Source organism: Ovis aries, chromosome 21, assembly GCF_016772045.2.
Source record: "Ovis aries strain OAR_USU_Benz2616 breed Rambouillet chromosome 21, ARS-UI_Ramb_v3.0, whole genome shotgun sequence".
Taxonomy (NCBI): domain Eukaryota; kingdom Metazoa; phylum Chordata; class Mammalia; order Artiodactyla; family Bovidae; genus Ovis; species Ovis aries.
In genome coordinates this window covers 29,210,247-29,233,983 of record NC_056074.1, presented here as the reverse complement: position 1 = coordinate 29,233,983, position 23,737 = coordinate 29,210,247, and the positions used below count along the sequence as shown (strand labels likewise).

Genomic DNA, 23,737 nt, shown 5'->3' with positions numbered 1-23,737 from the left:
TCCCTGGTGGTCCAGTGGCTAAGACTCTGCACTCCTAATGCAGGAGGCCTGGGTTCAATCCCTGGTCAGGGAACTAGATCCCACAAGTTGTAGCTAAGACCCAGCACAACCAAATAAAAAAAAATAAATAAATACTTTTTAAAATCTCTTTCAGACCTCACGTGCTGTATGTGTTCTTCTGGGAATGAGCTATTTCACTTAGTATGATGTCTTTCAGATCCATCCACATTGTCACAAACAGTAGAATTTCCTTCTTTTTTAAGGCTGAGTAATATCCCATAATATGTATACACTATATTTTTTAATCTATTTGTCTGTCAACAGATATCTGTGTTGTTTCCACATTTTGGTTGTAAACAATGCTACAATGAACATGAGGTTGTAGTTACCTCTTTGAGACACTGATTTCAATTCTTTTGAATATATACCTAAAAATGGGATTGTTAGGTCATATGGTAGTTCTATTTTTAAGTTCTGAGGAACCTCCCTACAGTTTTGCACAAAGGTTGACTCATTGGAAAAGACTCTGTTGCTGCGAGGGATTGGGGGCAGGAGGAGAAGGGGACGACAGAGGATGAGATGGCTGGGTGGCATCACTGATTCAATGGATGTGAGTTTGAGTGAACTCCAGGAGTTGGTGATGGACAGGGAAGCCTGGCGTGCTGCAATTCATGGGGTTCAAAGAGTTGGACATGACTGAGAGACTGAACTGAACTGAACATCATTATAGAGTCCCACCAACAGTGTACCAGGGTTCCAATTCCTTCACATCCTTGCCAACACTTGTTATCTTTTGAGTTTTGTCTGTGTTCCGTCTAGCCTACTCATTTATTTTGGCTAAAGTTAGGAAGAAATGACCAATAAGGTAGACACCCATGTGGCAGGTCTCCAGGGTGAGCCTTGACAGATGGGAGGGGTTGGTGGGTTACGGAGGGAGGGAGGTCAAAGCAGGTAGTGGAAGAGTCTGCTCTCAGGGACTAAGCCCTTCTAATCTCACGAAGAGAGGGGGTCGAGGGGGAGAGTTCCCAGCCAGTGAAGGCTCCAGACATCTGTTTCTCATCTTTCTATCCATTTATGATTTTCTCCCTCTTCCTCCCTCTGACTCTTGGGGTTGGCTGCAGCCGGAAAGCCCATGCGGAGGTAAGGTTCTCGGTAAATCACCGAGAAGGCTCCAGGGCTTTGGGGCTCATTTTTCACTGGAAAAAGCCCAATCCAGGGAGGGTGGCGAGGACCGGTAAAGAAAGCTGGCCTGGGATGTCTCTGTGTCCTGTTGCTTCTCTGCATAGTGAGTGGGGAATGAGGGGCAGAGGGTGGTGTTCATGTGTGTGCATGCGTCCAGGGACGGCTCAGACCCTTGCTTGCCACTTTCGGCAGGCAAAACCTCTAATTGGCTGAAGCTCGGCAGTCTTGTCCACACTCCCTGGCCCCGTATAGCTAAGGACAAGGGTGTCCTTCCATGAGAAAGTCTCTGCGGAGCCTGGGCTGAGCCCAAGCTCCTGCTCTTCACTTGCCGCCCACAGACTTCACAGGGAAGTGAACGGGGGCAGGGAGATCACGCCCAGATGACGAGGAAATTGTGGCCAAGTGGGAACAGAGCGAGGCAAGGGAGACTGTGAGCCCATAAAAATTAAGTAGTAGGAAATGCCAGCTCCTGGGATCTCTTGAGGGCTGGAATCTCTTAGTCTCTCTAGAACAGTGTTGCCTTTAACATTTAAGCTGCTTTCTACAATTAAGCTAAAAATTTTGCATCCATATTCAGTGAAAGCCAGGTTAGGACATAAGTCTCCACAGGCTAAGAAAGTCACAGATGAACATATGAAGATAATCAGGTTCTGGTCTGACCTCTCTCACAGACACGGAAACTTCGTGTAGGTCATTTAGCCTCCAGGCCTCGGTTTCATGAGCCTTGAGAATTCAGGTGATGCTGTATTTGAAATAATTCGATTTTGCTTTGAGATTCTCAAGAGATGGTGTTAATAATAATTCTCTATTATGAGCTCCATCATTCATGGGGTAGGTTTTCCTTGGAACTTCAGGACTTCTGAAGGCCTTGAAATCATCTGGGGTGGGCCTTTGTGATATAACGTTTGTTTTAATGTTTTTAAAAAAAGATTTTTTGGTCATGGATCATTTTTAGAGTCTTTATTGAATTTGCTACAGTATCGCTTCTGTTTGATGCCTTAGTTTTTTGGCCAAAGGGCATATGGGATCTTAGCTCTCCAACCAGGGATTGAACCTTCACTCCCTGCAGTGGAAGGTGAAATGTTAATCCCTGGACCACCAGAGAAGTCCCTTCATTCAGTATTATCTGTGGTCTCTTCCACTTACCAGTCCATCAAAGTCCTAGAGTGACTGGTCCTCTGTCTAGGGTTCTTCCCTTGAGTGACTCAGCCCACTTAAACAGCCTAATTTGAGACTCACATGCATGAAAAAGGATACCTGTAACATATTCAGGTGTGAAAAAAAGCCTGGGAAATGTAGTTTCCAGAAAATGAGGCTGGTTTATGAGAATAATAGATAAGATGATTTAAAATTGAGACCATTCCTGACAACCTAGGACAAAAGGTTCCCATTGCACAAATACCTTTCTAATTTATTTTTTTAGGACTCCGAGAAGAACCTCTGGCTTTCCTCAGTGTTTACCACAGACCTCCATTAAAATTTTTTTTTCAATGCTCCTACTGAGAAGGAGAGGCAATAGTCTGGTGGAATTCATGCTAAGAGGGACATGACTAATATCACAGCCCAAGAGCAATAGGGAGAGAGTTTGAGTGTCTGAACTGAGCTGAACAGATAACCCACTCCCTTCTATAAACAACAGCACAAAATTCCATTCAAGAGACCTTCCTGATTCTGTTTATAGCAACATCTGGGAATTTCCCCACAGTTTGTTTAGCTAAAGCTTTGCTCCTGGGACAGTTCACAATACCTGTACCTAGCTTCAGCTTTTCTTAGAATGAATTCTTTTCCAGAGACTCCACAGAACTAGTAAAATGAAAGTTTTTTTTTTTAGATGACCTCAACTATGAATTGGACAGAAATGCACAAGCATGTTTGAATTCAGCAGAGAATGCAGCCTATATTAGTTGAGTTCTTACTATGTTCCAGGCACTGTGCCAGTCACTCGGCCTAGCCTATATTATCTGTCACAACAATGCTAAGAGGAAGTTACTCTTATTACTCCATTTTGCATATGAGAAAACTGAGACTCAGGGAAAGATGTTAAACCACCTGCCCAAATTCACACAACTGATGTGTATGCTCCGTGGTGTCTGACTCTTTGTGACTCCATGGACTGTATGCCAGGCTCCTCTGTCCATAGGATTTCCCAGGCAAGGATACTGGAGCAGTTTGTCATTTCCTATTCCAGGGGATCTTAGAGACCCAGGGATCGAACGTGTATCTCTTGCACCTATTGCATTGGCAGGCAGATTCTTTACCTCTGTACCACCTGGAAAGCCCTTCATACAACTGATAGGTGCTGATTATTTGTACCTAGGCTGACTGACTGCAGATTCTATATTTTCCTTTATTGTGTCTGCTGATTCTCTGGGAACTGGGAGCCTGGGTTGAAATCAACATGTATCCCAGCACATGCTTAGAGCGTCACTTAACATCCCTTGGCTGATCTAAATAGTCAACACAACTGATACTTGGAGTGCTAAGAGGACAGGTCTCCAGGACTGGGATGTAAAGGACCTCTCTCCTTCCATCTTCCTGGGAATCACTACTGACAATGTCTGTGGTTCTAATACTCATGCTAATTCCATTTCGGTGTCTGAATATGAGTGAGAAGGGCAAAGGGTGGACATGGTTATTGGTACCCACTGGAAATGTGGGAAGGAATATCAGCATTCCTGGAAATGTCAGACTGCAACATTCTTTGAGTAAATCCAAAGCAAAGGTGAGAAGCAGACAGGTGATTCCATCTCTCCCACTTTTCCCTAGCAGTTTGATGTGATGGAGAAAAGGAAAACGCTCCCATGATGGAAAATGGTGATGGATGTGCCAGGTCTGGACTGACCAAGGGGAATGTGCTGAGATCAGCCAGCTCAGCCAGAGGCACTTGGATCCTCCCACACTTTGGACAAGGAGATGCTCCCTTTCCACAGTCTGCACAGAAGCTGTGGCCCCTGGGCCTCCTCTCTTCCTTTGGCCCTGATGCTCCACACTTTGATGGCGAAGCCCCTGTTGACATTCTGGGGAGAGGATAAGGAAGTGAGTGAGTGGGTGGGTTGCAAGCCCTTTTCCCGCTGCTGTGACCTTTACACAAGCTCTGTATTTTCTGCCTGGAGCCCACAGGAGGCTCTCTCCACGTGTGATTTGCATCTCTTTCAACTGCCTTCACTAGAACATGGGTGGGAGGCAGGATCTGGGGCCTGGAGGGAATCCGCCCTCAGACAATGGGTGCTGGGAAGCTTGTCTGCCCAGAAGACAGCACAGCTGGAGTTCCAGAGATGGCCTGAGGGTCTTCCCGCTGCCTGGTTGGAGACACGATGTTATCTGAAGCGGTTCAAAGAACTTCTCTCTTGCAGTTCAGAGCCCTAGGTTTTGAGTCTAACAAGTGGCCAAGTCTTCTCAAAGCCCATCTATAAGCAAGAGCAGTGCTGGCCGTGTCATAGGTTAGCTGAGACTCAAATGAGGACCGAGTGCCAACAGGTCCTGACCATCCATTAGGACTATTACTGAGTAAGAGATGACTGCTATGACTACCCAAATAAGCGGTATATTATTAGTTAAAGATAAGTGTTCATTCTGTTATCAGTTCATAATATAAGCAGTTAGTATTTATCTAACAGACACTGCGTTAAATATTTTTATTCATTTTAGTAAAACACATATTTATTTTGGGCATTTAGATGCCAAGCCTCTTCTTCTCCATAAAAACACCAAATGGCAGCTGATGCCAGTGCTGTGGGAGGGCCCAGAGGCCCCAGGGGCCCTGGAATGAAAGGCTGTGGTGGCTTCTGTGGAGGCCAGAAAGGAGGCCAGGGAAGAGGCCGTGGAGCTTGCAGAAGCAAGAGGTGCCAGGCATTGTCCTAGGAACTGGCAATTCAGTTGAAAATGAGATCCTAGCTCTCCTGGGGTTTGTGTTCTCTTAGTAAAGACAGACAGTAAACAATTATACGAAGGTAATGACCGTTTTGGACGTTAATGAGCACTATGAAGTGAATAATATAGGAAATGGGACAGGGAGTCTCTGAGGACACATATAACAGTTTCATATGGATGGTTGCCTTCCGAAGAATTGATGGATGTGCTGGATCTGGGAAAGGTGAAGATGGAGCCAGCTGTATGAGTGGGGGTATCTTATGGGGGGCAGTTGTTCCTGGGAGAGAACAGCCATGTATAAAGGTCCTGATGTTAATTCAAGTTCATGTGCCTGATGCATAGTGAAGCCACACAAATGGAAACATCGGGGTTTGGAGAGAAAGGTTTATTGCAATGCCATGCACAGAGAGATGAGGTGGCTCATGCCTTAAAAAGCCTAGAGCTCCCCGAAGGGTTTTGGGAAGGCATTTTTGAAAGCCAGGTGAAGGAGGGGGTTCACAGGGTCCGTGATCAGATTGTGCATAATTCTGACCCGTTGATGGTGAGGGAACAGGGTGGTATCACAGGGGTGAACATTAGCAGTTCTTAGGCTCCTGGAGGCCCGGCGCTGTGTGCTCATGGTCCTCTGGTGGTTAATATCTTCCATGGCAGGGAGGCGGCTTACATCTGCAAAACAACTCAGGAAATGTGCATCAAATACTATTATCTAGATACTTCAGAGAGGAGGTAAAGCAGAGGGTATGAGGGAAGGCCCTCTGAGATCCTGCTCGGGTACACTGAGGCAGAAGCGAATGTAAGGACCAGAAGAGGGCTGAGAGGTTGGAGGTGGTCTGGGCATGGGTCTGGGGCAGGAGATGAGCTTCGTGAGGCCTCCAGTGGTTGTGGCCTTGTGGACCACGATGAGGATCCTGTTGGAAACCCATAGAGGCTTTGGAAGCAAAGCATTGGTATCTGATGCATCTTTTCACAAGAGAGAGCACTGGCCACTGGTTGATAAGCATCAGAATGAGGCAAGAGAGGAATCAGGAGATCTGTTAGAAAGAAACTATTATCTCAACTGATTATCATAACAACTTGGTGACAGATGATGGGTTATCATCTTAATTGGGAAACTGAGGCTTTTGGGGACATTGAGTGGCTCTTGCCAGGTCCTACACTGGTGAGTGGAGGGTCAGGAAAGGAGCCTGGGCAGCTTCATCCACCTTCAGGAGACTGCTTTTCTTCCCCAAAGGCTTTGCCAGCCACTCTGAGCGATGCTGTTCATTGTGACTGACCAGTGGATGCACGGAGAAGAGGGGATGTGGAGAACGGTCCAGCCGGGGCGGGACTGAGCTGGTGGTGGAAGAGACCAGGCAGCTGTTCCTCGCATTTGGCCTAGATGGCCAGCCTGGCCACAGCTTGGGGCTCCCTCCATGCTCCCAGGTGGGGGCAGGGAGAGTTCTCATCTCATCACAGGGTCTCCTTTCCCATCAGAGCCAGTTCCTGGCTTCCGTCTGTGTTTGTACCAAGCGCTCCACCGAGGCCTGTGGTCACGGGACAGCTGCCCTCCATGCTCTGCCTCAGGGTTTGAGCCATGGGGTGAGGATCGGCCACTTCTGTTTTGCCATAACAGCTGCCTCCATAGCAACAGCCTGTGATGTCCCTGGAAAAGCGATTTGCGGGGCTACCGAGCAGGATGGAGGGAGACGAGGGGGCTGGAAGGAGCTCCAGGGGAGGTGGAGGCGCAGCTTGCACGCCAGGGCTCAAAGGTGTTACACACATGGGCCTCCCGTGGGCCCTGTCATGTCCTGTCTCCTGGGTCAGGCTTAGCAAACCCAGATGTTCTTTGGAGAGCTCAGGCATATTTGGCCCCATCATAAACGTCGCTTCCTTTTTCAGCCAATATGACAAATACTTGTACTAGCCTCATTCTTTGAGTCCCAGGATACCTCAGGACTGGAGGGGGTTAATGGGAACAACTACTCCTCAGGGACTGTCCCTGTCCTCTGTTTCTACCCCTCGGTCGGCTGGCCCAGGAGGACTCACTGTCCGAGGGACCTCGTAAGACATCCAAGCTGTCATCTGAGCAGTCTTTTCTTAGAAACAGGAAACTGTCCTCAGCCAAGTACAGATGAACTGAAGCACCCAGAAACCTGAGGACTGCTCCAAACTCAGAGGCCTGGAGGCAGACAGGGAGGGGTAAACTCCTGGCCAGTCTCTGTTTCATTCTCTCATGAATGGAATGGATCTCAGCTGTGTCTCAGCCATTCTTCCTTGCACTCAGCCCCTTCTGTCTGCAAGTGCTGGGAGCACATTCACTGAAATAGTTTTAGCAAAATCTTTTTCACCCCTGAAACGAAATGCATGAATCAAGACAATATCTGATGGATCCAGAGTTTATCATGCAAAGTGAAATAGGTAAGCCAGACAGAGAAAGGCAAGTATCATAGAATATCACTTATATGTGGAATCTAAATATATATATATATGACTTTATTTACAAAACAGAGACTCACAGACAGAAAATAAACTTGTGATTAAAGGGGAAAGCTGGGGAGGGTACAAATCAAGAGTTTAGGATTAACATACACATATGCAGGCATGCTCAGTCATGTCCAACTGTTTGAGACCCCATGGGCTGTAGCCCACCAGGTTCCTCTTCCACGGTATTTCCCAGGCAAGAATACTGGAGTGGATTGCCATTCTCTTCTTCAGGGGGTCTTCCCAGCAAAGGGTTGAACCGCTGTCTTTTTCATTAGCATGTAGAGTCTTCACCACTGCACTGCCTGGCAAGCCCCTAACATATACATGTTGGTATATACAAAACAGATGACCAAGAAGGATGTATAACAAGACTTTTAGTATCTACAAATATGATAGTAACACTGAGATGAAATGAGGCATGGATGGACAGAGCCTCATAGTGTCCAGCCCAGGGCCTCTGCACACACTTTCACTTCAGTTCAGCTCAGTTGCTCAGCCATGTCCGACTCTTTGTGACCCCACGGACTGCAGCACGCCAGGCCTCCCTTTCTATTACCAACTCCTGGAGTTTATTCAAACTCATGTCCATTGAGTCAGTGATGCTATCCAGCCATCTCATCCTCCGTCGTCTCCTTCTCCTCCTGACTTCAATCTTTCCCAGCATCAGGGTCTTTTCAAATGAGTCAGTTCTTCACATCAGTTGCTCAGTTCAGTCGCTCAGTTGTGTCCGACTCTTTGTGACCCCATTAACCGCAGCGCACCAGACCTCCCTGTCCATCACCAACTCCCGGAGTCCACCCAAACCCATGTCCATTGAGTCAGTGATGCCATCCACCATCTTATCCTCTGTCGTCCCCTTCTCCTCCCGCCCTCAACCTTTCCCAGCATCAGGGTCTTTTCAAATGAGTCAACTCTTTGCATCAAGTGGCCAGAGTACTGGAGTTTCAGGTTCAGCATCAGTCCTTCCAATGAACATTCAGAACTGATTTCCTTTAGGATAGACTGGTTGGATCTCTTTGCTGTCCAAGGGATTCTCAAGAGTCTTCTCCAACACCATAATTCAAAAGCATCAATTCTTCAGTGTTCAGCTTTCTTTATAGTCCAACTCTCACATCCATACCTGACTACTGGAAAAACCATAGCTTTGACTACATGGACCTTTGTTGGGAAAGTAATGTCTCTGCTTTTTAATATGCTGTCTAGCTTGGTCATAATTTTTCTTCCAAGGAGCAAGCATCTTTACACTTTATACACACTTTACAAGGTGGCATTTCAGCAGGTCTGGCTACTCTGTGGCTCTCTTTCTTTATTCAATCTGTTGGCGCATAGCTACTTCACAATGTATCAGTTTTCACTGTACTGCAAAGTGAACCAGCTATGCATATGCATATATCCCCTCCCTTTTGGACTTCCTTCCCATTTAGGTCACTAGAGTGCATTAAGTAGAGCTCCCTGTGTTAGACACGATGTTCTCATTAGTTGTCTGTTTCATATAAAGCATCAGTGGTATGTATCTTACAATCCTAATCTCCCAATTCCTCCCACTCCCTTCAATTTCTTTTAAGCATACCAGGCTGTTGGTTGGCTTTCCCACAGGTGGAGATCAGCAAGTATCCTCCGATCAGCCCAGGTCCACTCTCCTCTCACTGTTTTTTTCTTTTAAGCCCAGAGCAGCAAGCCTCTCTTGTCCGGTGTGAGCTGCTTCTCTGTGAGGGTCACCTTCCCTGGGTGTCCGAAGTCTTCTCTCGATGGTTCTTACAATCAATGATGCAATGAGTCTGAGTGAGTGCCTCGCAGAAACTTTAGAACTTTGTGAGTTTTGGGAGCTGTGGGTGTAGAAGTTGGGAGGGTATTTTTGCTGTGCTTTTTGCCTAAAATCAGGCCCGGGACCAGCACTGATGACTGTGCTTTATGGGCAGCAACAACCCAGGCTGTGAGGAGATCTAGGCCCTGGTCCAAGCCTTGCCTCGGTTCCATGCTTCTCTGCCCATCCCTGCCCCCACCTACACACCGGGCAGAGCTCTTCTGGAGGGCCCCTCCCTCTGCCAAAGCACTCGGGCTTTCCGACGGGCCCGCCAGCCAGCCCAGGGAGTGGTTCCTGTGGTTCAGTCCCCACAGTTCATTTTCCATTAGGGTCACCAGGCAACCACAGAAAGCGGCAGCTCCTGACGCAAACCCTGCTGTGCCCAGCGACAAGCGTGGTGTCCGTTACTGAGCCGGGCTGGCTCCAGGGCTGTGGGTGTGCCATAGGCGTGTTGCTGGTCAGGTTGGCCAGGACAGTTCCAGCCGTACCCTCCGCAGAGCTAGGGGGCTGGGAGCTTGGGCCAGGGCAGTGAGGGCGTGGCAGGGGCTGGGGGGACTCAGGTAGGGGCACTAAGGCTTAAAGTCAGACATGGGTCTCAAGTGATGCCTTTTCCCTCGTCCCGTTCTGCTTGGGATGTTTGCTTTTCAGGTGCCCACCCCCCCCACCCCCGCCCCAGGAAATGAACTGATGGGCTACTTGAAAAAATGATGCATCACATTTTTACGTGGTGATGGATAGTGTTCAAGAGGGATATATTTCCACAGTTGAAACTGATCATCCCACAACTGTTTGAAGTAAATAAGTACTGTCTCCATTTTAGAGATGGGGAAGCTGAGGCTCAGGGAGAAATTTACTAGCCAAGGGTCACTTTGGTGAATACCGTATTGACTGAGACCAATCTTAGGGCTTTTTATCACATTAAGCTGAGTCATTCATATGTCCTTTCCAAGGACTCTGCTGTAGCTTGAAATACAAGCTAGTTAATCCAGCCACTTACTTGTTCATCTTACAAATGCTGCAGAGTGCCACTTATCTGACGGGTATCCGTAAAGCAGTGAAGAAAACATGCAACCACCCTGTCCTGTGACATCTAAATTCTGAGAGGAGACAGAAAAAATACATGCGAGATGTTGAGGGGGGTACGAAGACTGGAGAGAAGTAAGTCAGAAAGAGAAAAGCAAATATAGTATATCGATGGATATATATGGAATCTAGAAAAATGGTACGGATGGACCTATTTGCAGAGTAGGAGGACAGAAGCAGATATAGAGGACAGGCTCAGGGACACAAGTGGGGAAGGAAAGGGGGACGAACTGAGAGTAGCATTGGCATCACCCACTCAGTGGACATGAGTCTGAGCAAACTCCAGCAGACGGTGAAGGACAGGGAAGCCTGCTGTGCTGCAGTCCATGGTCGCAGAGTCGGACTCGACTTCACAACAGCAACGCCATGTGTAAAATAGCTAGTGGAAAGCTGCTACATAAGCTTCAGTGCTCAGCCCTGTGCTCTGTGATGACGTAGAGGGTGGGATGTGTGGGAATGGGAGGCACAAGAGGAAGGGGATATGTGTATACTTATACAGCTATAAGTATTCACGTTGCTATACAGCTGAAACTAACACAACATTGTAAAGCAATTATACTCCAATCAAAAAATAAATGAAAAAAAGAGAAGACTGGAGGAAGTGATGCAGGACTGGGGGCTGGAAAGAGCCAGGTGTGCCTGTGTTGAAGAAGGAGTAGAGGCCCTGTCTATACAGATTGATAAGAGAAAGCCTTTCAGTAAGTTCCCATTGGAGCATAGTCTGTAAGAAGTGAGGAAGTGAGCCCTCCTGGTGGCTCCTGGGTGTGCACTGGATGACATCACGTCTAAGGGTCTGCACCCCAGCTCTCCCCAAGGTTGATACTGTTACCCCACTGAGAGATGAGAAACACTCTGACCAGCTTGCCCGAGCCCCCACTGCTCTGAGCAGGGAAGACAGGGTGCAGACCAAGGTCTGTTGTCAAAGCTCTGCTTTTAACCACCCCCAATATCAGGCCAAGAGGCATCTTATCAGGTGTGGAGGTTTGGGGGCAGGGTCCTCTTTCCTTAGATGCCTTAAGAAACATTTGGTGTTTGCCAATCTTGCTTAACAGATTTCAACAAGACAAGGCAGCCGTAATAAAAGCAGTGGCCTGTCTTTTTATTATTTGACTTCCTTTTTATTTCCTGTTATATGTCACATCAGGCAAAACACCAGAGCCCAAAGATTGCAATCTACACCCAGCATGCTGTGGCCAGAGAGACTGGAATAGTGATGATAACATTTCTGCGAGTGTCACCACCATATGCCAGGCTCTGTACTAAGTACTCTATATCTGGTATCTCACCGAACTTTCACAAAAAGCCTATAATACAGGTTCTACCTTTATCTTCATTCTACAGATGATGAGCTTGGGTTGTGTAAGCCAGCCAAGGTTACAAGACTAAGAGAAGGGTCAGACTCAGCTTCAACTCACCTCACACCGTAAACTGAGCTCTGAGGTCCTGAGGAATGGGTGAAAGAAATCTTAAGTGGCAAGAGCTGATGAAAGGAGGCTTAAGGGCAATAGGCAGAGCAGACTGTGGGTCTACTTTGTTAGGCTTCATGTTTATCTAATACACCCAAGTGGAGTAAATTGGGATCAGTTCTAAGTGAAAGCTTTTGTGTCTAGAACTATACTATAGAATAATGACAAAAAATTTACGAACTCACTAAGAACATGGGGGAGATTCTTGACATACTTAGCATTTGACTTTTTAATTTCCTTTTCTTCTCATTAAAATATAGGCCTGGAACTTCCCTGGCAGTGCAGTGGTTAAGACTGGGCTTCCACTGCAGGAGGCAAGGGTCCTATCCTTGGTTGGGAAACTAAGATACCGCATGTGGTGCAGTGTGGCCAAAAACAGAAAACTAAGATGGGGAGGGATAACAAAATATCAATCTTAAAATATTGGCTTATGGGTAATAAATGAAAGCATGCAGAAAAGAGTGAAGTGAAATAAAAGCATCGCTAATCTGACCACTTCAAGAGCATCACCATTACCATTCTGCTATCTGGCTTCTTTCTAGGCCTCCTTAAAATATGTAACTTCGCTGAAAAATTCTTTACATCTAATGATGCAAGATCACCTCCTTCTGTGAATGGAACTCTGTCTGGGAACAGAGTTCCACACATGGAACAGCTGGGGTTCAGGCTCCCCTCTTCCCATCACCTATGAGTTCCTTGGGAGTCTATGTACAGCCAGTTTCCTGGCTGGGCACTGAGGTCTCTGGAAGAATTTCCACTGACTCTGAGTTCTGGCACAGCTAAAGGGCATATGCCCCTGCTACTGAGCTATACGTTTCCCTGACAAGGCACTCCTCTTCGTCCTCTCTAGCCGGCGGACACTCGCCAGCAGACAGCAAGATTCACGGCCGTCTGGCTTCTCCTCTCCTCCCCCAGAGGAGACGAAGCCAGATGAGAGTGCCTGAGACAGACCCGAGGAGAGGCAGCTGGAGGATGGATGGCAAGCCTAGCAGAGGCGGACAGTATCTGGTCCCCACTCGGCCTTCAACTTAATCGTAATCACATGAACTAAGTCAGGGCTGCAGAGCGGAGCTGCGATTAGAGGCCAGTCTCCTTGGGGAGACTGATGGGGATAAAGCTACTGCTGTATGAGATCCTGTGCTGTGGCCAACGACATCATCCTGGTAACAATGATGGTAGCAGCAACTGAAATCTACTGAGTGCCCCTCATTTGCCAGGCATGGTTCTCAGTGCCCTGGGAAGAGGACCTCATGAGTCCTCACTATGCACCTCACTGTGCAGGTAGATGTTACTGCTGCCCTCCTTGTGGAAATGAAGATGCTGAGCCTCAGAGAGTAAATAAGATGCCCAAGGTCACCTTGCTCATTGGTGGCGGAGCTGTGCTTTAAGACAAGGAAGTTTTACTCTAAATCCTAAACCTCTCCCTTGAGGTTCAAATTCATTCATTCACAAACATGCACACTAATTTGAGCTACTGTCGTCTCTCACCTGGACAACAGGCAATAATAACTTTTTAAGTCTGATTTCTCTGATAGACAGAGGTTCAAGCTTGGCTGTACCTTGGTTTCATCTGTGAAAATTTCACCACTACGGGTGCCTAGTCTCAGAGAGGCTTATTTTACTTGTCTGAGATATGGTCTAGGCAGAAGCTAGGTATATACAGTATATGTTGTTGTTTAGTCACTCAATCATGTCAGACTCTTTTGTGAGCCCATGGACTGTAGCCCACTGGTTCTGTTCATGGGATTTCCCAGGCAAGAATACTAGAGTTTGTAGCTGTTCTCCTCTCCAGGGATCTTCCCCACCCGCATCTCCTCCATTGCAGGTGGATTCTTTAATTCTGGGCCACCACCACCACCACACACACACACACACACACACACACACACACACACACACTAAATTCTGATCATGCCCTCTTCTGCTTTAAACATTTTCCTGGATTTCCTGGAATGTTCCAGGCTTCTTGCTGCCTCAAGGTCTTTTCATGCTGACCACAGTTCTCTTCCCTGTTTGTCTGATTGACGTCTACTTACTTCTTTAGGTCTTAACATGATGCAGCTGATTACAAATATAGTTACCCTTCTCCACCCCTCCCCAGTGTGCACTTTTTGCCATGAAACTTCCCGTCGAGGGGCAGAGTCTCTTTGCCCACCTCTGGAATCCTAGCTAAGCTGAGACTTGCTTCTGTCAGTAGGATGCTGCTGAAGGGAGGAGCCTGAGCCTCAGCACTCTTGCAGGCATCTGCTTGCTCTCTCAGAAGCCCACTGTCACAGTATGAACGAGCCTGGTCTGGTCTGCATGCGGATCCCAGCTGAGGCCGTCTTAGATCAGCTAACCTGGAAGGGGACCACAAACTCAGCTGGAGGCCCAGTTAAGATCAGAGCCTGGCCCAGCTCTACAGAACTTTCCAACTGATCCACAGACTTGTGAGCAATAATAAATGGCGGTGCTTTAAGCCACTAAGTTTTGGGTTGCTTTGTTATGCAGCAATAAATAGCCCATACTTCAATATTACTTCCTGTTTCTCTTCTAGCCCAGATCTGCTTCTCCCATTTGTCCATACTTATAGCACCTTCTACTCAACTGCAGCATTTATGATAATTGTATCAGAGTTAAAAATTATGCAGTTAATAATTTTTTCCCTCAGATTAGAGTTTAAGATCCATGAGGTCAGAGACCATATCTGATTTATCCCCTGAAATAATCTTATCATCTAGTCCTGTTTTGTACATAGTAAATGCTAAGTAAATATTTATTATAAAAATGTAAAATGAATCAATATATCCACTCAACATTTATAACACCTTCCACATATTGGGTACTATGCAAAATTTTAAAGATGTAAGAATGAAAATCTTTGCTCTTATGGTTCCTGGTTTAAAGGCTGGGACATGAATATGTAAAAACATTATAGCCCAAATCAATAAGTATAATTGAGGATGTTTAAATGTTATTGAGAGAAGGGTAAAGTACATCTAGAGAAATGAATACATATAGAGAAAAAAGGAGCAATGAGTCAAATACATCTAGAGAAAAAAATAGTTTCTGGAAAATGCTGTATGAAAATATTTGAGATGATGGTTCTCTATCTGATGAGTGTGTAGCAACAGATATTCAGATGCTATAGGTGGTGCTGCCCTTAGCAACGTGACTTTTCAGAATGATTAAAACGTTTGTTAATTTTTCATCCAAGACAAAAAAGGCTGTCTTCCCTTGATTTACATAGTAGCTGCACTTACAGAAAATGCAAACTGCACAAAGTATGTTTTAAAACTGTACTAAAATCAGGTCCTCTGTATTAAATGTAAATGAAATAAAGTATTAGACTCAGGTAATTATAAATAGGTTTTCAGCCACATGGATGTCTGAAGGGACATCTGAAAACCAACCATGTGGAATGTGGGGTCACTTTTCCTGGCCTGAGAATGTCCTCTGTATGTATTGGAGGGTACCTAGCTCCCCTAGCCCTTTCTCACTAAATGGCAGTATTGTCTCTTCCCAATAGTGTGACAACGCAAAATTCATTTTCAATTTCTAAGGCTGTTTTTTTTTTTTTTTCCCCCCAGTGTGGAGCCACAGCTGCACTGAACTACCGGTGTAAAAAAAATTGCTTTGACTAATTCACATTCATGTTTCATGAAACAGTGTTATTTGAAAGGCCTATGCTTTCTGCACAAGTGTTCTAACACTTTCAAATTACTTTGGTATAATTGTAAAAGAGGATTCAACAGATTTCTTGAAGAAGAAAGAATCTGAATACACCATTTCTATCGCTGGAAGCAACTGCTCTTAGTATCTGTGCCATTCTCAAGAAGGATGTGGTCAGGAAGCCCAGCAAGCCCACATTTCCACAGTAGTGGGAACAGCCCAGCTAAAAACTCATTTCATGACTCTCGGTCAGTATCAGCATGCTGATGCTGATGCTGCTAAGTCGCTTCAGTCATGTCCGACTCTGTGCGACCCCATAGACAGCAGCCTACCAGGCCGCCCCCGTCCTGGGATTCTCCAGGCAAGAACACTGGAGTGGGTTGCCGTTTCTTTCTCCAATGCATGAAAGTGAAAAGTGAAAGTGAAGTCGCTCAGTTGTGTCTGACTCTTCACGACCCCATGGACTGCAGCCTACCAGGCTCCTTGGTCCATGGGATTTTCCAGGCAAGAGTACTGGAGTGGGGCGCCATTGCCTTCTCGGCAGTATCAGCATAAAACCTGTGAAATTTCCTGGAGACTTTATTCTGAATAGAGCTAGTCCTCATTAATTTTTACTGATGGGAGTAGTTTGGATTAGTGAAGAATCCTAACTGTTAGACATCTGTTTAACATGTAACAAATAATTTTTAAGGGTACTTAATCAATGAGCAAATATTCGAACACCTCCACTAGGTGAAAGGGGCTTCCCAGGTGGCACAGTAGTAAAGAACCCACCTGCCAAGGCAGGAGATGCAAGAGACATAGGTTTGATCCCTGGTTAGGGAATATCTCTTGGAGAAGGAAATGGCAGTCCACTTCCATATTCTTCCCTGGAAAATCCCATGGACAGAGGAGCCTGGTGGGCTACAGTCCATGGGTGGCAAAGAGTCTGACACGACTAAACGACTGAGGATAAACATTAGGGGAAATCACTGTGCTGGCTACTTGGACAAGGCAGTTTTAGCCGCTTAGCTGTGTCCAACTCTTTGCAACTCATGACTGTTCTCTAAATGTTCCTGATCTTTAAGGAACCAAAAGTCTAAATTTGGAGCTAGGATATAACTGTGAAAAATTTATTGACAATATAAAGGCAAATGTTGGATGAGCAAGACAGGCACTAAAGGCTTTTGGAGCTCAAGGGCAAAGAGGTCATTGATAACCAGTCATCAAGGAAATTTTCAGAGGCTAGAGAAGACCAAAAAGGGCATTACTGGTGGAAGCAATGGCGCAGGGAGACAAAAGGAGACAGCAACATGAATGTCATCTTCTAGAAACTGTGGATAGATGAATCTGGCTGGAGTGATTCTAGACGGTAGCTAATAGTGATATTACCACAGCAACTTATAGCCAGAGAGCTAATCATCTCTCATACCAGAGCAAGATCTCAGACTTGGTGCTCTAAGGCAAGAGGGGTCATTGAACATTTTGATCAAGAAAGTGAAAGGATCAAAGGTTATTTAGGTATTGGGAGACCTTTTTTTTTTCCACTCTTTTTAAAAATAAACCTTTTTAGTTTATACATGGTGGCTCAGATGGTAAAGAATTCACCTGCGATGTGGGGGGCCTGGGTTCAATCCCTGGGTCAGGAAGATCCCCTGGAGAAGGAAATGGCAACCCACTCCACTATTTTTGCCTGGACAGAAAAGCCTTGCAGGCTACACTCCATGGGGTCACAAAAGAGTTGGACACAACTGTGTGACAAGCTTTTTCACTTTCACTTATATCTCATTGTGGATAAATCTCTAGTACAGAAATACTCGTGGTCTCTGAATCCCCTAATACAAACAACATTAGGGAAAGAAAAATTCTTTCTCTCTCTCTTTTTTTTTTTTTTTTGCCCCACCACCTGGGACTCAGGATTTCCATTCCCCAACCAGGGATCAAGCCCATGCTTTCTGCAGTGGAAGCGCAGAGTCTTGACCATGGGACTGCCAAGGAAGTCTGAAGAATTACCTTTCTGATTGAGGATTTGGAATACACATCTGGGTATTTATTATTTAGCCCCTTCCTTACTCCTCTCCAGAGATATCCCTGAAAAGTGTACATCTTTGCTACTTACGCTCTGACTTTTGCAGGAATAGGTCCCCATGGAGAGGTCTGTGTCCAGATGTGCTTGTGATTGGGTTAGTCACTGTCTAATTCAGAATGAGGTATTAGCGTGTTCACTTGGCTGCAAACCCCATCTGCATTCTCCAAAATAGATTTTATCCTTACCTAACTCCTGTGTTTCTCTCTTAATTAATTCCAACTTGGGTGAAAGAGTGCTGGTGCTTATTAGCTTCTGCCACATTGGAGATAAAAACATCCATTTAGACAGAGGTGGAGGAAAAGCCTTACCAACGCAAAGGCCCTAAAAGAGATTCACCAAAGAAAGCTTATGCTTGAAACATTTTAGACTTAAAAATTAGGTTGGCACTGGAATAGTTAAGATCCCTGGGTGGAGAAATCCGAGGACACTCCAGATCAGGTGTTGACAAACTACAGCTCACTGGGTTAGATCAGGTCCATCACCCGTTTTTGTAAACAAACTTTTATTGGAACACAACTTGTTGTTGTCATTCAGTGTGAAGTCTGTGATTTCATGACTGTGATTCCATTCTGTGATTCCAGAGACTGCAACACGCCAGATGCCCCTGTCCTTCACTATCTCCTGGGGAGTTTGCTCAACACTAGCAGGCGCATCCACAACTGAGCGTCATTTCCGCTTTGGCCCAGCCACTTCATTCTTTCTGGAGCTATTAGTAATTACCCTCTGCTCTTCCCCAGTAGAAAATTGGACACCTTCCGATCTGGGGGTGCTCATCTTCCAGTGTCATATCTTTTTGCCTTTTCATACTGCTCATGGGGTTCTCCAGGCAAAAATCTGGGGTGGTTTGCCATTCCCTCCTCCAGTGGACCACGTTTTGTCAGAACTCTCCACTATGACCCGTCCGTCTTGGGTGGCCCTGCACAGCATGACTCATAGCTTCATTGAGTTACGCAAACCCCTTCCCCAAGACAAGGCTGTGATCCATGAATGGGTGGAACGCACTATTTATTTACATATAATCTATGCTTCAGTATTTAGATATATTCATCACTTTATTTATTTAGATATATTCATCAGAACTGGGTAGTTGCAACCAAGACCATATGGCCTGCAAAGCCTCAAACTATTTCTGAGTTCTGAGTGGTCACTGGGGATCAGTTACCATTTACAACATGTTTTTATTTTAGTTTACAAGAGTGTAGCTTACTAAATTTAAAGTTGGAGGTAGATTATAAAGGAAAAGGAATGACCTTCCTCATTATTTCCATCAAAATATAAGCATTCAGAGATAAATCACCTGCCAGATAAATAGCCATCGCTAAACATCCCTCATCAATTTATTCTGTTCATGAAATTAATTCTAGGGCTGCCGGATTTTGGACAGCAGTCTACGTTCTTGAATTCATCTGCTTTTGAACTAAAAACCTTCTCAGTCCCAAGATATAGTGTGACAATTGACTCAGCATTATCAGCTTTAAGCTCTGAAGCTTGTCTGTAAGGATTTCTATCCCTTGAAATATCAATAGTTAAAAGCATTTGGTAGACTCATTTGCTTGAAGTTCTAAGATTGTTCTTTGTTGAACACACACACAAAAAGCTGTGAGCTTTTATGTAAGTATCTGAGGAAAGAAGGAAGTATGTGTGTATGAAATTAACAACAGTTAGTGTCTTTAATTCATTACAGTCATCAATAATAGCCAAATGGAGAAGTGCAAAATTCTCTACTGGGGGACAACACATAACCATATCATAAGAGTCTGACAAATGTTTCTCCTGAGGATAAGAATATGTTATATGGAGTGAAGGCATTAATAAATCTCCAGGTTATTTCTAATTCATAAAGTGTATAGTTTCCCTGGTGGCTCAGATGGTAAAGAATCTGCCTGTAATGCAGGAGACCTGGGTTCAATCTCTGGGTCAGGAAGATCCCCTGGAGAAGGAAATGACAACCCACTACAGTATCTTGCCTGGAGAATCTCATGGACAGCAGAGCCTGGGGGGTTATAGTCCACAGGATCCCAAAGAATTGGACACCACTGAGCAATTAACATTAAATTTAAACAATCTCAGAAGCATTTATATTAATGACATTTTACCTACATAAAACTATCCTTTGACTTAACAACTCTTCCCCTATAGCTTGGGAAATATCCCTGAACTAATTAAGAAGTACAGATCATACCAAGTGTATCTAATCATTTATAGTATTTGTACTTATAGAAGGTGAAAGGACAGACTTTTGTGACTGGCCAGCCCTTTCTGGGAAATCTCAAAAATAATTTTGCATGTACAATAAATTGTTATTTCTCTCTTTTTCTCAAATTTGGGATATACTCTTTAAATTCAAACAAGTTCTAAAAGGAGATTCGGTGGGTTATCCTAGGATCACAGATACCTGAGAATCAAGTGTGAAAACATGTACCTGAGAAATGGCTGGGCCAAGGTGCCCAGATAACCAGCCAGATGCTATTCTGAATATTCCAGTGAGGGTGTTTCTGGATGAGATTAACATTTAAATTGGTGGATTTTGAGGAAAGCAGATTGCACTCTACCATGGGAGGTGGGCTGTACCCAATCAGCTGCAGGCTTGAATAGTACAGAAGCCTGACCTCTTTTCAACAAGAGGGAATTCTGCCAATAGGTGGGATTGAACTGCAGCATCGGCTCTTCCCTGGGTGTCTGCACTGCTGGCCTACCCTCATGTTCTTCTTGATAAACCAAAATACATTCCATCAATACGCAAACACAGTTGTATTCTCCTGCCTCTCTCTCTGCTGGTGCAGTATTGAGTATGCATATTTACTGCAACTTGTAACTAAATTAACTAACTTCTGGGTTCATAGGAGAAAAACTGGGAGGGAAGTGATTGATAATTATTTGTCCATTCTCAAGCATTTAAGCAGAATTGCAAGGATAAGATATACATGGTACAACTGCTTGCAGTCACACACATCCATTTTACAACTTTTTCAAAAGTTGTTTTTATTTTACTTTATTTATTGTTTTTGGCTGCACTGGGTCTTCGTTGCTGCACGTGGGATTTCTCTAGTTGCGGCTCTCCGGTTTCTCTTTGTGGTGGCTCCTCTCATCACAGAGCACAGACGCTAGGCACGCAGGCTTCAGTGGTTGTGGCCCATGGGCTTAGCTGCCCCACCACGTGCGGAATCTTCTCAGAGCAGAGTTGGAACCTGTGTCCCCTTCATTGGCAGGTAGATTCTTGAGCACTGGAACTCCAGGGAAGTCCTACAACTTTTTACAGTGGCAAAATGAACATATTCATTAATATGACCCAAAGGTACAGTCATTCCATAACTTACAAAAATAAGAAACAAAAGTATATAGGTTATGATACATATTATCATCAATGTTTTAATATTGTATTTTACTTTGAAGCTATTTAGGGGAACAGAGATTAATCATTAATTTAATAACAGGTCTAGTTAAAGTTAACTAAGAATCTTGCAGCTAATTTTTAAACTGAAACATTATAGAACATGTTAAAACTTTATTGGAATTATATTTTAATTTAGTTGAAAGTCAAATTTTACAAAAATAAAGTATATGCTTATACTATATGTCTAACACTAATAAAACCAGGATTTGAAAATATGGCTATTTTCAAACAAAATGACCAAACCAGGATGGATTCACTCTAATTATGTAAACTTAGACTTTTACATAAAAATACTTCTGGGCTAGCTGTTTCTATGAAAATAACTTTTTATTCCATTAATATACATATATGTAAAATATTAGGTGCTGAGTTTCTTTATTCTCTAGGAAAATATTCTGAATTCTGGGAAAATATTAGATATATGTAAGCATTTATTCTCTCTAAACTTAAGCTCTTTTAATTAAAATACATTATTATCTAATTTCTTAATAGATTTTATAGGTAGAAAAATATTTTACAATCACACACTGAGAAGTAAATAGTTTCCTCCCTTATACACAGAGATGCCCTGGCTTCCGTTTTACAGCTTTAGCCATGGGTCAAAGTAAACAGAAAAACTCACCACCTTAGATCTAAAAGATTAATTCTCTTTCTCAGAGGATATGTAATTTTTATTTGAACTCAAAAGTAGACAGAAAGACACACAAAAATTAGCAAACCACATTCTCTGCTGTTCTCACCTTAGAATAGGTGTCCATCATCCAAGGGAAATCACCAAATGGTCAGATGATAAAATTAGATGCCCAATCTTGCAGCCATCTATAGGGAATAACTCATTAGCCATGCACAGAACAGACCCACAACCAAACCTGACTAAGTATAGAAACAAAAAAACCACCAAATCTAGGGGTAAAAGATCAGAAAAGGAGTTAGGACAGATTAAGTTGCCATTCCCCTTGAGAATCACTCCAAGAACCAAGAAAAGACAGTTTAATCCATGAAATGAACTTTAATTCATTCCTGGACTTAATTCATGAAATGAATATTTAGACAACTCTGTTTAATTAGCTCTGTAGGCATCACTTTTCACTTTCATGCATTGGAGAAGGAAATGGCAACCCACTCCAGTGTTCTTACCTGGAGAATCCCAGGGATGGGGGAGCCTGGTGGGCTGCCGTCTATGGGGTCACACAGAGTCAGACACGACTGAAGCGACTTAGCAGCAGCAGGCATCTCATTGGTACCTCCACAACTGTTAAATAATAATTTTCAAAAAGTTAAAAACAATCTCTTCTTAGTGGCGAAGAATCTGCCTGCCAGTGTAGGAGATGCAGGAGATTTGGGTTCAATCCCTGGGTCGGGAAGGTCCCCTGGAGAAGAAAATGGCAACCCACCCCAGTATTCTCGCCTGGGAAATCCCATGGATAGAGGAGCCTGGTGGATTATAGTCCATGAGATTGCAAAGAGTCAGACATGACTGAGAGACTGAGCACATACACACAAGACATTTTGAACAATATTAAATAACAAAGTTTCAAAAAAAAATGTTAAAAACATGAGTCTCATTCACATATAAAAAGATTACCTCTCCAACATAATTCGTAAGTTTTCATCGGTGAGAGAATCAGTAAGATGGTAGTGCTGCTTCAGAGAGGACAGCTTCAAGGAACTGGATATTTTATAAACAAACAAACAAAAAAGTATGTTAGAATAAGCTTTCTAGGATGGGGCCCAAATCAGTTAATGTCCACCAGGACGATAAAACTGTAATCTTTCAGATTTTCTTCTCTACTAGACAGAAATGTGCTCGTTACCCTGAAACTTTATAGCATCTGGGCTCTAATCAAATTGTAATAGCAAAGTCAGATATGCACAAATTCCCCCAAGGCAATGAACGTGTCCTTGGGCAGACCTAGTCAATAACAATTGAAAGAAAATACTACTCTTCCTTTTAATTTTTTCCAGGTTTTGGGCAATTTTTATTAATATTTGATTGCCCCATTCTGTTTGTGTGACTCAAAAGCGTTTTCATTTTGCAAAAGATTCCATTTGCTTTTGAATTTCCTAGGCAGGCCGGATTGCTAGAGATCAACTCTTTGAGACATAGTTATTTCAAATTCTCTACTAGCATTTCTGTTTACAATGGTTCCATTGTTTTTGTTTTTCTCTTTATGTCCTCCTAAAATAATGGTATATTCTTTTAATAATAAAACCTCTCCTTCCTTTTTCTTCATTTCCTAAAACAGTCTAGTATTCTTCTGTTGGAGAAATTGTTAGCTTAAGACTCCAACGTCTAAAGTTTCTTTCTAAAAATACATGATTAACTAAGTTATGCCATTTACCCTGGAGTAGCTCTTGCACTTCTGGATAAGCTATTTCTTCAACATTTTCCTCTTTTGGCTCTAAAAGAGCTTCGAAACAACATGGAAAGATGAACAAAATTATGAGTACTTGATCTAGGACTAATTATTTCTGGTTTGAAAAGTTAAAGCTTAGCATATCACATCGTAATGTTCTGTAGCCCAAGTGGAAAGCTTGGGCTTTTAAAAAATTTATTTTTTGGTATTCATTTAAGTATTATTGAAGTATAGTTGATTTACAATATCAAAAATGTTGATACTCGAATGTGTGCTCCATATCATACTAGAAACTGGAAAACAACAATAAATAAGATTCAGAGGGTTTCAACTCTCTTAGAATTTCTAATTTTGATGGAAGACACTGAACAAATGCTGGCCCATGTCACAGCTGCCAAA

General features: G+C 44.0%; 1 non-coding gene across 1 annotated transcript; it reads left to right on the top strand.

Moving 5' to 3' along the window:
- TRNAR-CCU (transfer RNA arginine (anticodon CCU)) lies at positions 1 to 73 on the top strand. The gene has a single exon. It is a non-coding gene; the product is annotated as a tRNA-Arg (tRNA).
- Positions 74 to 23,737: the final 23,664 nt, after the last annotated feature.